Consider the following 14,652-nt stretch of genomic DNA (forward strand, 5'->3'; position numbering starts at 1 on the left):
TTGATTGTACATTCACAATCACTGAGAGCTCTACAGCAGTGCATGACTTTTGTTCCTTGTCCCACAGAATAATATCAGGTTCGCTGTTTGCACCGAATTGATGATTTTATAAGGATGTTTCACCAGTATTCCTTATTTATAAAGGTGTGAACACCAACTGGTTCTGACACGCTTTTGATGTATACGTCAGTGCAGTCCGTCTTTTGGATAGCATTGTAAATAGTCTTTGCAATGTTATCGTGCCTCAAGGGCAGGTGGTATCTCGCCGACATTTTGGAGAAGCTGGTGATGTCGTCGATATCTTACACAGATATAGCAGAGCCGCCATTTTTTTATTTTATCACAACGTGGAGATTTAGTGGTATCTTTATCCCTATGGTTAATCAGATATTTAGTTATCTTCTGTTCCTGGATAGAGAAAGCATATCGTTCTAGATGGGATATAACGTATCTATCGCAGGTCCAGTAGGGACTAGTCTTCTTGTCAATGCTGTTGTTACCCTCTAGCTTACGGGATATGTATGTATGTATGTATGTATGTATGTTTGCATATATATAAATGAAGGGTTTAGAAAGAATTCTCAGACAGACGAAAGCAGCCCTTTGAGTGAGTAGAGAGTCAGGGGTCGGTGAAAGGACTGCGAACAGCATCGAATGAACTTTGACGCACTAACAAATCACCGATTGTTTAACCAACGCGTTAAGCAAACGATCAGTTAGTTGGCTGGTTAGATATTTAATGAATTGATTAATAATAAAGAAGTAGAACTGAACCTCTACGTGTGTTATTATTACTGGCGTAATGACTCTCCCAAAACACAACCATATATATATATATATATATAAGTTCAAAAAAGGAAAAAGGACAAAAAAAAAACAACAACAAAAAACAACGTGAGGACGTGGTACAGATTGTGTTACTAGACGCTCGGGAAAGGAAAGAGAGAGAATATGACGTTTCGAGCGGAGCTCTTCGTCAGAAACAAGGAAAGTCCAAAGAAGGGAAAAACGGAGGAAGAAAAAATCGCCACCGATGTCCGCGAGGTTACATTGTGTGAGACCCCCTTCGGTCATGACTGACCATAGAATTGCACCTAGAATGTTGCCCTCCGAGGCACAAGTCCGGGCAAGGTTGTTTTATGGAAGACCAGCAGTCGCCCATGCATACCGGTCTCCCCTCTCCACGCCACCAGTTTTATCCAAGGGAAAGGCAAAGGTCGATACAGCTTGGAACCTGTGACGTCGTGACTCATTTCTACAGCTGAGTGAGCTGGAGCAACGTGAAATAAAGTGTCTTGCTCAAGAACACAACACGGAGCCTGGTCCGGGATTCGAACTCACAACGACAACCTCGCGATCATAAGCTCGACGCTCTAACCACTGAGCTATGCGCCTTCATATATATATATATATATATATATATATAAATATATAATTTAGAGAAAAAACCCCACGATTATTTAATTCATCCATGAAAATCCACAGTCACATATAGAAAAATTTTATAAGTAAATACACTAATAAGACCTATAATAAAAATCAAAAAAGTACAAAGTAATAAATGTTAAAATAGTAAAAATGACTACACGTGTTTCATAACCATATTTTCAAATAGAAAATAAAATAAAAATCAAATCGATTCCAAATAAATCGATCGAAAATCAATTCTATTCAAAAATATAGCTAATCTTCAGTTCAAAATACAATAATAACAATAAAATCAATGTATATATTTCGACTAACAATAAATATCAAATGAATTTATATAAAAATATTTATTTTACTAATAAATAAAAGAAAAACATTTAACAATATTACTGAAAATAAATGCAATACTTATCTTATCGAAGCTTTAGTTTAAACTAAAACTATGTATATAGTATATATATATATATATATATATATATATTTATACTTATATACATACATGCATATATGGGTACAGGACATCACCAGCGGTGCAAATAACATGAAATACGTAAACAACGAGAAAAAATGGAAAACTGGACAAGTAAGCACAGAGAAAGAACCCTTCATCAGTTGTCGACTGTCTATCTACTCCTCATTTCGAGCATTCAACGACAATACGATTCATCAAAGACAGTTGCTCCCATAAATTCTAAAATAAAATTTAAGATTTATGGAGGGTCAAAGTTGGGAACAAAAACATGGCAGTGAAGACATACAAGGAAACCGAACGAAAATGAGCATGGAGGGTCGTTAGACCAGAACGAGAGGAAAATAGTGAACGCTGGGAGAAACATTTTTTCAAAAGAGAAAAGATAGGAGAGAGAGAAAAGAACACGTCCGTTCCTTTGAACGTTTATGCAGGAACAGAAAGGTGGTCACGTGAGAAAAAGAAAGATGGACGGTGGTCACGTGTGAGCAATGAGAGAAAGAGAGAAAAAGAGAAAGAGGGGAGAGAGAGAGAAAAGAGAAATAGGCGCTAGAGAGAGAGAGAAGAGAAAGAGGGGAAAGAGAGAGATAGAAAACGATGAAGGAGCAAAAAAGGGAATTAGAGGAGGATGGAGGAAGGAAACATTATAGAGTAAAGAGTTGCATCAAAAAGGTGAAGATAAACTTACTTGGAAATGGATGCGTCGCGTTGAATTAGATAAGTAATATATATATATATATATATATATATATATATATATATATATATATATATATATATATATATATATATATATATATATATATATGTATATATATATATATATGTATATATATATATATGTATATATATATATATATATATATATATATATATGTATATATATATATATATATATATATATATATATATATATATATATATATATATATATATATATATACATACACATATATATATATATATGTATATGTATGTGTATATATTCAAATTACAAATCACGCGCGCGCAGACAAGCATCTGCCCACATATTATATGAATGCATATATATAGGGGCATATTTATTTGTGTGTGTATGTGTGTGAATGCATGTATGTATATGCGTACATTTATATATATATATATATATATATATATAAATGTATATATAAATATATGTATGTATACATACGTGTATATACAGTCACACACTCATATAACATTCCCATATACATACAAACATGTATACGTACATACATATATATGTCTATATATGCTTGTATGTATGTATGTATGTATGTATGTATCTATGTATCTATGTATCTATGTATATATGTATACATGGACGCTCAAACACTAATACACATACATACTCACATAAAGAAAAATATTATTAGACACACGCTGACTCGGGAATGAAACTTTTGTGTCTTGATATGTTTACATAGACAGAAGTACAAACACTATAACACACACGAATATTCACACGGATACTCATACACAGTCATATTCCCACCCACTCTCTCTCTCTCTTACTCTCTGTATTTTCCTATATCTCTTTATCATGCGTTTCATAAACAAGGAGTCTCGTTCTCGTCATGATCACGCGTTCACAAATATAAGCTGAAAGATTTAGACACAAATACATACACAGATATACACACATGCACTCACAGACATCTTGTATTGAAAACACAACAGTTATCTATTTTATCTCTTTCTTTTTAATATTTTCAAATGAGTTCCTTGCAGCTTATATGAAACAAAAAAACCTTTCAACAGCAACATTTCTTGGCTTTCATCTCACGTTCGTCTCATCTTAAGAATGAAGTAATACTCTTTTTACTCTTTTACTTGTTTCAGTCATTTGACTGCGGCCATGCTGGAGCACTGCCTTTAGTCAAGCAAATCAACCCCAGGACTTATTCTTTGTAAGCCTAGTACTTATTCTATCGGACTCTTTTGCCAAACCGCTAAGTGACGGGGACATAAACACACCAGCATCGGTTGTCAAGCAATGCTAGGGGAACAAACACAGACACAAAAACACACACACACACACACACACACAGATATATATATATATATATATATATATATATATATATATATATATATATATATATATATATATATATATACATATATATATATATATATATATATATATATATATATATATATATATATATATATATATATATATATATATATATATATATATATATATATATACATATACATATATATATATATATATATACATATATACGACAGGCTTCTTTCAATTTCCGTCTACCAAATCCACTCACAAGGCTTTGGTCGGCCCGAGGCTATAGTAGAAGACACTTGCCCAAGATGCCACGCAGTGGGACTGAACCCAGAACCACGTGGTTGGTAAGCAAGCTACTTACCACACAGCCACTCCTGCGCCTTATATTGAAGTATGTTGCTAACTTTTGATAGTATTTAAAGTCAATGTGATTGGTGTTTACATTACAGCAGGAAGTTGAATTTTGACCGTAAGGTTTACTTGACATCACTCGAAATTTTCTTATTGTCTGTGACTAGTGTAGATGTAGTTAATTTAACATTCTGCTATGTTATTTGCATTGTTTCTATCATTATTCATATATTTTTGAGAAGAATTCTGTGGAGTATAGAAGTGTTGTCCACTAATGTTTTCCTATCCAATTTAATTTTGCATTGTGTGATGTAGAGCATTGCAAGTGTCACCTACTGCTCGTGCATGTTGAGCTGGTGTATAAAGGTCGTAATTGTGGGATTAGTATAACTGTTGAAGTCGTAAAGTTTACAAGTTTCACATTATTTATTACTAGCTTTTCCGTAGGTTTACACGCTTGCGGTTTGTTATGAACAGGAAAGTTTTTATCGGCCAATCACACCTGTTGTACAAGTGTGATTAGCAAATGAGTGTGTAGGAGTGACGTGAGATTTTGAGGCCAACAACAAAAAAGGATGATAGTATGAGAAAAATTGAAAGGCTTGAAATTTTAAAACTTAACAGTCTTAAGCCACATCGTTTTCACGATACTTCAGCGTCCATTCGTGGTCCCCCTAAAATCACTTCGCGGTTTCCTAGGGTACCGCTGACCCCAGTTTGAGAACTACTGGCCTACACCTATCATATTACTACTACCGGCTATTAAGAAGCACACCACGAAGGAAGGCAGTGTCCATGACCAGTTACGGGGCTGCCTGGTAGGAGGGAAGGAAGAAGGTATCCTTAACTCGGAAACTTGCTTTAGACTGGATTCTGTTTAAGACACGTAAGGTTCTAGATGTTGATGTTAAGCCTAGTGATGGGTTAAATCAACCAGCCTGTGCAATTTCAGGATTTGAACTCAAAACACAAAGAGCTGAGACATATACTGCAAAGCAACCGGTCCAACGTGATTACAATTCCGCCATTCCGCTGTCTTAAACTAACCTTTTCTTTTATCGACAAGGAGGAAATACAAAAACTTTACATTGGCAAGATTTTAATTCAGTGCGGAGGCAGTCAAGACAAACAACGTGAAGTGAACTGTTTGATACTCTTATAAAGAAAGATAAAAAAGTATCAATATCGCAAAATGTATGAGGGGGTGCTGAAAAGTTCCTGTCTTTGGGTAAAAGAAAATACAGGGGGATCAGTTAATTATTATTTTATTCAACATATTCCCCTCCTAAATCCACACACTTTTGCAGCGGTCCTTCAGTTTTTCTAAGACCAGTAAAAAACTCGGAAGGTTGAGCTTCCAGTCAGGCCTTTCGCAACAACCTTAAAGCCAGGGACATTTTGTCATCCTCTTGTAAGACGATAAGAAATTTTACAATTGCATTCTTCTAATTCCCTAATAGAGGGACCGATCACAAGGGATCGAAACCGTACATGGTAGATGGCAGAAATAATAAATTCTGACTCATGAAAGTTCTAGAAAGACCAAAAGTATACGCGTTATTGTTTGTTCCAATTTATATTTCATAAATATAGAAAATAATTATTTCTAGTATAAATACAAAGCTTGAAATCTTGTGGGGAGGCAGCTAGTCCATTACACCGACCCAGTGCGTAACTAGTACTTATTTTATCGACCCCAAAAGGATGAAAAGTAAAGACGGCATCGGCGGAATTTGAACTCAGACGGACGAAATGCTACTAAGAATTTTTGTCTGGCATGCTAACGATTCTGTCTTCTCGCCATCTTTAAATATAGGAAAAATACAGACACTTTATTCTTTGTTCCAGCCTCATCGATTTTTTTTTTTTCAAGTTTCAGTTGAAAAGGAAGTTGAGGCTGCAAATTTCTTTTAAAACCCTCTTCTGATTTACCTACCACTTCCCTATCCACTCTTTTATTTTTTAATCGCACATTTTTCAATTCACCTAATCAACTTCCATCACAAAAAAATGTTTGCTAACAACAGAAGCAGTATTAATACCGAAAGTAATCTTGATCTCCAAATTAACGTGAAGGTTGTATTGGAACACAGAATACTGCGATATTTACTTTGAGAGAAACTCTAATAAGGACTCGTGGTCGATAAAAGCACTCGAAATTATATCATTGCCAGACGAGAATCGTCTGATACGGTGGCATTCGCTATTAATTATTCTTTTAATAAGCCTCTGGCTATCGGCAACATCAGTGCCTGAATAGACACTGAGATTCTATATATCGTTGACTGAGGATTCGACTGATGTTGCGGTACTGAACATCTCTCACTGAGGAACCCACAGCAGAGTGAAATCATGTGATCTAGCAGTTCCAGCAGTCGTAGCAGATGCTTCTTGTCTGTAAACGATATAATTTCGAGAGCTTTTATGCACCATGAGTCCTTCAGAGAGTTTTTCTCAAGGTAAGTAACTCAGCGTTTTGTGTTCTGACTTCTATCACAGTTTTCTTTTTGCTCGAGGATCCCCCCCCCCCCCCCCCACCGAATCCAATCACTATTATTTGTGCAATATCTCATGCTGAGTTTTCGATTCCCACCCCCATGTCCCAGAAGATAAGGCCTTCATTTATCAGATACCGGATTTAACTATAGTTCATAAACATGTAAGCAACGAACATTGTATATATCTAATATAACTATTCCGAAACAATAAACGTTGTACATTATCAATTACCAACATAATAATAACTATATCTAAGCATATTCTGTTACGAGAAGTATTTAGTTTTGATATACTGGTTTTGTCAGAAAATGGCCCTAACAATATTCAAAATCATGAACATGTTGATGACGTACTCGTTCTCTTTCTCTCTTTAGCTTGGTGTTTTAACCCGAGACTCCATTGTAGCTACACTAAATATGTTTAAATTAATTGTATTAATTGGTGGTAACGTTACAAGCTAGTAGGCTGCCAGAGGTTTTGTGGAAGGTTCATAGATTCCATCACCGAATCTGCCGAGAAGGTTTTAATATAGAGGGTACACCAGCGGCTTCCTGCTGATGTTGGGATGCAAGTTGGAGTTTGATCAAACGCGGTTGGGTTATATGGTTGAAGGGGCCCTGATTCCGAATGACTACTCCCCACCAGACTCCAGTAATATCATAGATGATGCATTCCAGAGCCTCCGTAATATATGACTTCAAACTATATGATGTCATTTATTTTCTAAAATTTCCGTCAAAATTCTTTTGTGAATACATTAATCTCGCACACCTTAAGTAAATGTCACCAAAGAATCAAACATAATGTTTATTGACAATCTCAAACTTACCTTTATGAACAGGAAAGAACGAAATACTTTAATAATCTAAGAGAAACTTTTACAGAGAAAAAAGAAATTGTTCCACAAGCAATTTAGCCGGATGTTGTTGTTGTTTTGCTCTAAGTCAAGCTTGATTATGTAGATTTTTTATGAAAGCATTATTACCGTGATCATCTTATAATTTATTTCTTCTTATGCTGATTTATCATCTAATGTACCCTCCATTATTTTAATGACTATATAGAGTGACTTTAAGAAGATTTGGCTGCTAATTCTTGCGGGTGGAGTAACCACATAGAAGCTCCCACGTTGGCTCGCAGTTTATCAGGTAAATCAGAGGATATAGCAATAAAAGATCAGTAGGCTGTTTGAAGCACAAACTCTTATCAAAGTGGGTTAATTTTATTAGAGAAAGAATTGACAAAACCTGGCGAGATAAGTTAGTGTCGACTCTGTGGTAGTGTAGATAAAAGCGTCAATCATATAGTGCATGTGTGTGTGTGTGTGTGTGTGTGTATGCGTGCGTGCGTGTGTGTACGCCTGAATGTGTGATAATATATCAACAAAAATTTTAAAATTATATAGCACCGGGCTATATGCGTGTGTGTGTGTGTGTATATGTGTGTGTGTGTGTGTGTGAAAGTGTGTGTGTGTGAGAATAAGTAAATGTTTTCTATCCCTTTCTTTTTAAAAGTAAATACAAACCGGAAGCTGTATTTGAAAACGAGGTTTAAAGGAAATCCTATAAGGAAATTTTCGGTGAAAACTGACCATGTAAAAGAGACATGGAAACTGATTACGATAATGATAAAGAACAGAAGCAAACTGTAAAACCATACACTTTTTTTCATATTTGAAGTGAGTTCAAGTAGAATAAAAATGGGTAACTGGAAAAACAAAGCAAATAGAAACAAAGAAAAATATACGAAAACCGAGATTTGCTTTGGTAAAATAAAGATACTACGGTATAACTGTTCAAGTTATCCTGACTGTTGTTGAAACTTTGAGAACAACTATAAAATAGCTGCTTAAAAAAGAGAAACGACATAAATTTGAATTGACAGGTGTAGTTGTTGACGTATATTCCAGGTCAACTTTGATCGTGCTGACGTATGACACGCACGTAAAAGGAGCAATTGAAGGACTACATGCTATGCCGAATCGCATGAGAGTTGGGGAGCGTGCTGTGAGGACACACTGTACTTGTCAGCTGTCCTGTTTTTGTGTGCTTGTACATTCTTGTAGGAGTTAGAGCGGATTTGGACAAAATGAGTGGTGTCCTAGCTGAAGAAATGAGAACAACTTCTTCTAAAATTAGCTGTCAGTTCTCTTTCAAATATTACCTGCCATTTTGAAATGATTTAATTGTTACTCATGTTAGTGTCGTAAACATCTGACAAATCCTTCACACTTGAAGAGAATTATTATCAAGATACGAATCCGGTTAACATGCAGTTTATCGTTGTAAAAAAGTGAAAGTAAATTGCGACAGAAACTGGCAGTGACGACAGTGGCATGCTAGAATTTCATAAGACACGTTTAATATCCGATGAGTGGGCTTCCTAAGTGGTTCACAGTAACTTCTATACTCATGATGTAGTCAAGCATTCATTCAATTTCGTTGATCCAAACTATGACAGCATCCATGCATAAACTATAGAAGGACAATGGATGCTCGCCAAGAAGTACTTAGGCGACAATGTGAGATAAGTGATGATTTATTTATATCGCATGAAGAAGTGATTTATATCACTTCTTGTTCTCTCAAATTTAGAGAACATGACAAACTATTCATTAATGTGCATCAATGTACATCAATGAATGTTGCATCAATGACTTGTGCATCAATGACTTTTAAATTTTCTCGTAAATGCGATTGTTGTCAACTTATTTAAAAATTCCTATTTTGTTTTTCTCGCATTAATTTGTGTAGGTTGAACCACGTCAAATGTTTCTTGCAATACATACCAATACATACATCTAAAGCAAAATTCTTTCAGGATCCCCAATTTACTCTATGTACATTATACTTGGTAGCTCTTTAAGCAACGAGTTCATGGGTGGTTAATGAGTTGAATATGATGCTGAAATATGTATGTACACCCATTACTTATTTTTCCACCTTTGACTTCATTGTTTACATTTGACGTATTCGGATACGAAAAGTCGTAACAAATCAGTGCTGGCTAAAATTGCTATAGAAAAATCTGTAGAGATAACCATAAAAAGTGATTTAATAGCACTGCTAACACAGTAGGACACAGTATTGGCGTATAAAGCGTTTAACATACTTTATAGCATATTATGGTTACATAACGAAATACAATGTCCCTACAAGTCATTACTATGTATGCACCAGCTGCCATGAATGTGTTTAAAATGTAAAATTGGTATATCTAATCGTGTTACACCCCTATATTTAGTAGCTACTTAAGCAATGAGTTCGTGGATGGTCAATAGGTTGGATGTGGTGCTGAAGAAGGAGCAAGGACTTCTGAAATATGTACATACACCCATTAACTATTTTTCCATCTTAGATCGCATAGTTTATAATAGAAGTATTCGGATAAGAAACGTTGTAACAAATCAGTGCTGGCTATAATTCTATAGAAAATCTGTAGAGATAACCGTAAAAAGTGGTTTCCATATCATATGGAATATATGTACGTTTAATATCTTGGCCATGTTACATACATTGTTTAAGTTAGGGGTTCTCAACAATTTTTTTAAATTTATCTATGGACCCCTTTCATTACTATTTTATCCTGGTGGACCCCCATAGCCATTCGATGTTTAAAAACTAGTTTTAAAGAAACTTATATTAAAATTCTTATTTTGTTTTTCTCGCATTAATTTGTGTAGGTTGAACCATGAAAAATGTTTCTTACAATGCATACCAATACATACATCTATAGCGAAATTTTTTCAGGGGCCTTAAAATACTATTGTGGATCCCCAATTTACTGTTTTGTTATGTGGACCTTTAAAAATCTTGTATGGACCCTCGGGAGCCATATGAACCCCAGTTAGGAACCACTGGTTTAAATGAAATTTTAGGATGTCACTGTTATAACTTCCGGTTTCTATCACAATTTACTTTCATTTTTTTTTTAAAGACAATTACTTTTATACAATGGTAGATTCCTTGCAAACCTATGACTGTTGTGAAAATGTGTGACGGTGCGAGGCTAGGGTATTCATTTCTTTCTTAATTAACATAATTGCCTAAAAGATGGAAAATGGTTTTCAAATGGTTTAAATCAGGAATTGAAATTGTATCGTCTATGAAAATAGCTAACTCCAACTTTACCTATTTTTATTTTACCGCATTTCATTAATCTTGGTGGTACTGCTACTGACGGTGATGGTGACGGTGGTGATTTTAGTGGTGTTGGTGGTCTTGGCGACAGCGGCGACGCCGACGAAGATTATAATGATGATGATGATGATGATAATGATGACGACGACGATAACGATAATGATGATGGCAAAGAGACGACGAGGAAGATGATGAAGAGATGATAATGACGACGACGACGACAACGATGAGGATGATGAAGATGTTGGCGATGATGATGATGATGATGATGATGATGATGATGTTGATGATGGTTGATAATGATGATGATGATGATGATGATTGATGATGATGATGATGATAATGATGATGAAGATGTTGATGATTGATGATGATGATGATGATGATGATGATGATGATGATGATGATGATGATGTAGATGTTGATGATGATGATGATGATGATTGATAATGATGATGATGATGATGATGATCAAGGACACTATCCTCGTTACACTGATCATAGGTCAGCTCGATCTAGGCTAATCACGACCAAAAACAACTCAACAACAACAACTACTACTACTACTACTACTACTTCTACTACTACTACTACTACTACTACTACTACTACTACTACTACTACTACTACTATTATTATTGTCACTGCTACTGCTGCTACCACTACTATGATCCGTGTCACCAGTTAAGTGTACGTTGTGTACACAGCGTATGGTTCTGTATCATCTGCTTTGAAAGTTTTTTTTTTTTTAATTTTCATTCGACTATCTCTTACGTCGATGTCTAACTACCTGCTCCTGACTATAGAAATGTCCACAGTATTTCCTTTCTTCTATATCTTATCTGGGTACAGAGGTCGTCAAGGGTGTCTGCCTAACTGGCAACAGATATCGCACTGAAAGTTTTTTTTCTTCTTTTTTTTTTTCATTTCTTTTCTATTCTTTAGGCGAGTCTTTACCTTGCTTTTGTCACTGAACAAAAGCAGTTGTTTAAATATATTTTTTAACCTGGTTATATATATATAGGACTCGATGTCCTCTATCTTATCTGGATAAAGCATGGTTGTTGCTTGTTGCTTGTTGCTCTAGCTTACCTGTAAAGAGGCAGTGAATCTATCATGCCTACTTAACTCCAGAGAGTTGGCAGAGTCGTTATAGGGTTTACTATGAATTAGTCCCAGCTCGCTGTTTTACGAGTTCAAATCTCGATGGGATCAACTTTGTTTTTCATACCTTCGGTGTCAAAAATTATAAATAAAATGCAAGTCCTGTTCAAGTAAAATATTTGTGTATACTATGTATTTTTTTTTTTTTACCTCATTCTCCCTTTTTTTTCTTTCTTCGCTTTATCTTTTTTTTTTTCGTACCCGCTCTCCCCAGTCGTGAATTTTCCTTGTAATACCCTCATCTGATGTACCTGTGGTAAATAAAAGAAATTATTGTTATTGTCTATAGTGAAAGAGGTTGTGTGGAAGACGAGGTTGAACGGATTGAGGAAAGAAACTTACCTGTACGGTTAAGCCCTCATAGGGTTTTTAAGGTTCCATTTGGAAAGGAAAGTGAGGGCGGAGGGGTAAGTGATCTCATACATTAAAATTGCCAAAGGAAGTTTAACTGTAGCAAAAAGAATTAGGATGAAACAACCTTCTCCAAGCAGGCCTCTGTAGATTCGAGAACAACAGTTGGGTGAGGTCTTTTTTGTTTGGTTGCCAGTTTTCAATCTCTTCAATTTCTGTTCCAATTGATGTCCTATTCGGTGTAATGATATAGTTTTATATTCTAATTAATGCCATGAAATTCATTTTCGCCATAAATCGATAAATAAAGAGTTAATGGCTTTTAAAGTTTGCAAATTTTGGGTAATTTTAGCCAATCGTAAGCCACAGACACATTCATGCCTATTTCCATATTAACAATTCAAGCATGAGAACCCTTTTGTCTGCGAGAAAGCACGTGTTGACAAATATACTCTATACATTGAGGTGGTAATGAGATGTGCTAAAAATAACAACCAAATAGGCCTTCAATCACGCACCCCCGCCATTTTTTTTTTTACTGTTTTTGGATAATCGTATGAATTCTCGTGTGTTGAAAAGGAAAATAGGGACAGAGAGAGAGAGAAGTGTTGTCTTCTAGCTAGTTTGCTGATAGGTAGATGAAAGTGGCGAGAATGGAGCGTGTAAACGGGCCTGCCCTGAGAATACGCCTGTAATTGGAGAAAAAGAAAGAAAAAAAGGGTACCCGTGGTTTTTATGAGGTTTTTCCATGAGCAACTCTCGAATGTTTCCTCCTTATTGAGGAATACACATTGTCGAATTTGTTCTTTTTTTTTTGCACGCAAAAACCCTCACAACAACACACACTCACACACATTCTTTGTTTTGTCCTGTACTGTTCTTAATGTTATTCTTAATGTAAACCCTTTGTGGTTAATACTCGTTGTTGTTGTTGTTGGCACTCTGTCGCTTACGACGTTGAGGGTTCCACTTGATCCGATGAACGGAACAGCCGGCTCGTGAAATTAACGTGCAAGTGGCCGAGCATTCTACAGACACGTGTACCCATAACGTAGTTCTCGGGGATATTCAGCGTGACACAGTGTGACAAGGCTGACCCTTTGAATTACAGGCACAACAGAAACAGGAAGTAAGAGTGAGAGAAAGTTGTGGTGAAAGAGTACAGCAGGGTCCGCCACCATCCCCTGCCGGAGCCTCGTGGAGCTTTAGGTGTTTTCGCTCAATAAACACTCACAATGCCCGGTCTGGGAATCGAAACCGCAATCCTATGACCGCGGGTCCACTGTCCTAACCACTGGGCCATTGCGCCTCCACCTGGTTTACTCACTTCAGGACGAATAGCCAAGACCCTAAAACCTTAGATTCTCTACTTCTCAAAGAGAATTTTCTTCGGAATTAACTCTGATATTGTCTATTTGTACTAGACGCTAAACTTTACCAAAGTTTCTTTTTTTTTTTAACACTATTTTACTTCGGTACATTATTTCTTTTAGCTTCGGTCTTATCTGAGTACGGGTAGTTATCCAAAAGATTGTGATTTCTGTTTATCATCTAAATATAGAGTAATGAACCATCAGTTGGTGCAGCACGGCAGTTTGCCGGTTCTGTGAATGGTTTGACTATATATAGAAACGTAACGCACCCACATGCGTACATATGCGGGCATGAGAGTCACTCATGCACACACACATTAGCATATGCACATACACAGACACTCCAACACATGAACACATTCACATTCACTTCATCCGTACACAACACACAACACACACGCATACACAACACAACAAACAGCACACACACACACGTACAGGTATACAGTCAATGGTAGATATGCATTAGATATAATACATGTATATATATACAAAATGATTCGTAAATTCTGCATCAATTATTAATGTGTCAATAGACATTCCACACATGTACACACACACACACATATATATACATATATACAAACACACACACATACACACACACACGTGTATATATATATATATATATATATATATATATATATATATATATATATATATATATATATATATGCATATATATATATACATATATATATATATATATATATATATATATATATGCATATATATATATATATATATATATATATATATATATATATATATATATATATATATATATATATATATGCATATATATATATACATATATATATATATATATATATATATATATATATA

The sequence above is a fragment of the Octopus bimaculoides genome, chromosome 3, assembly GCF_046866305.1.
Source record: "Octopus bimaculoides isolate indiv1 chromosome 3, ASM4686630v1, whole genome shotgun sequence".
In the NCBI taxonomy this organism is placed as follows: Eukaryota; Metazoa; Mollusca; class Cephalopoda; order Octopoda; family Octopodidae; genus Octopus; species Octopus bimaculoides.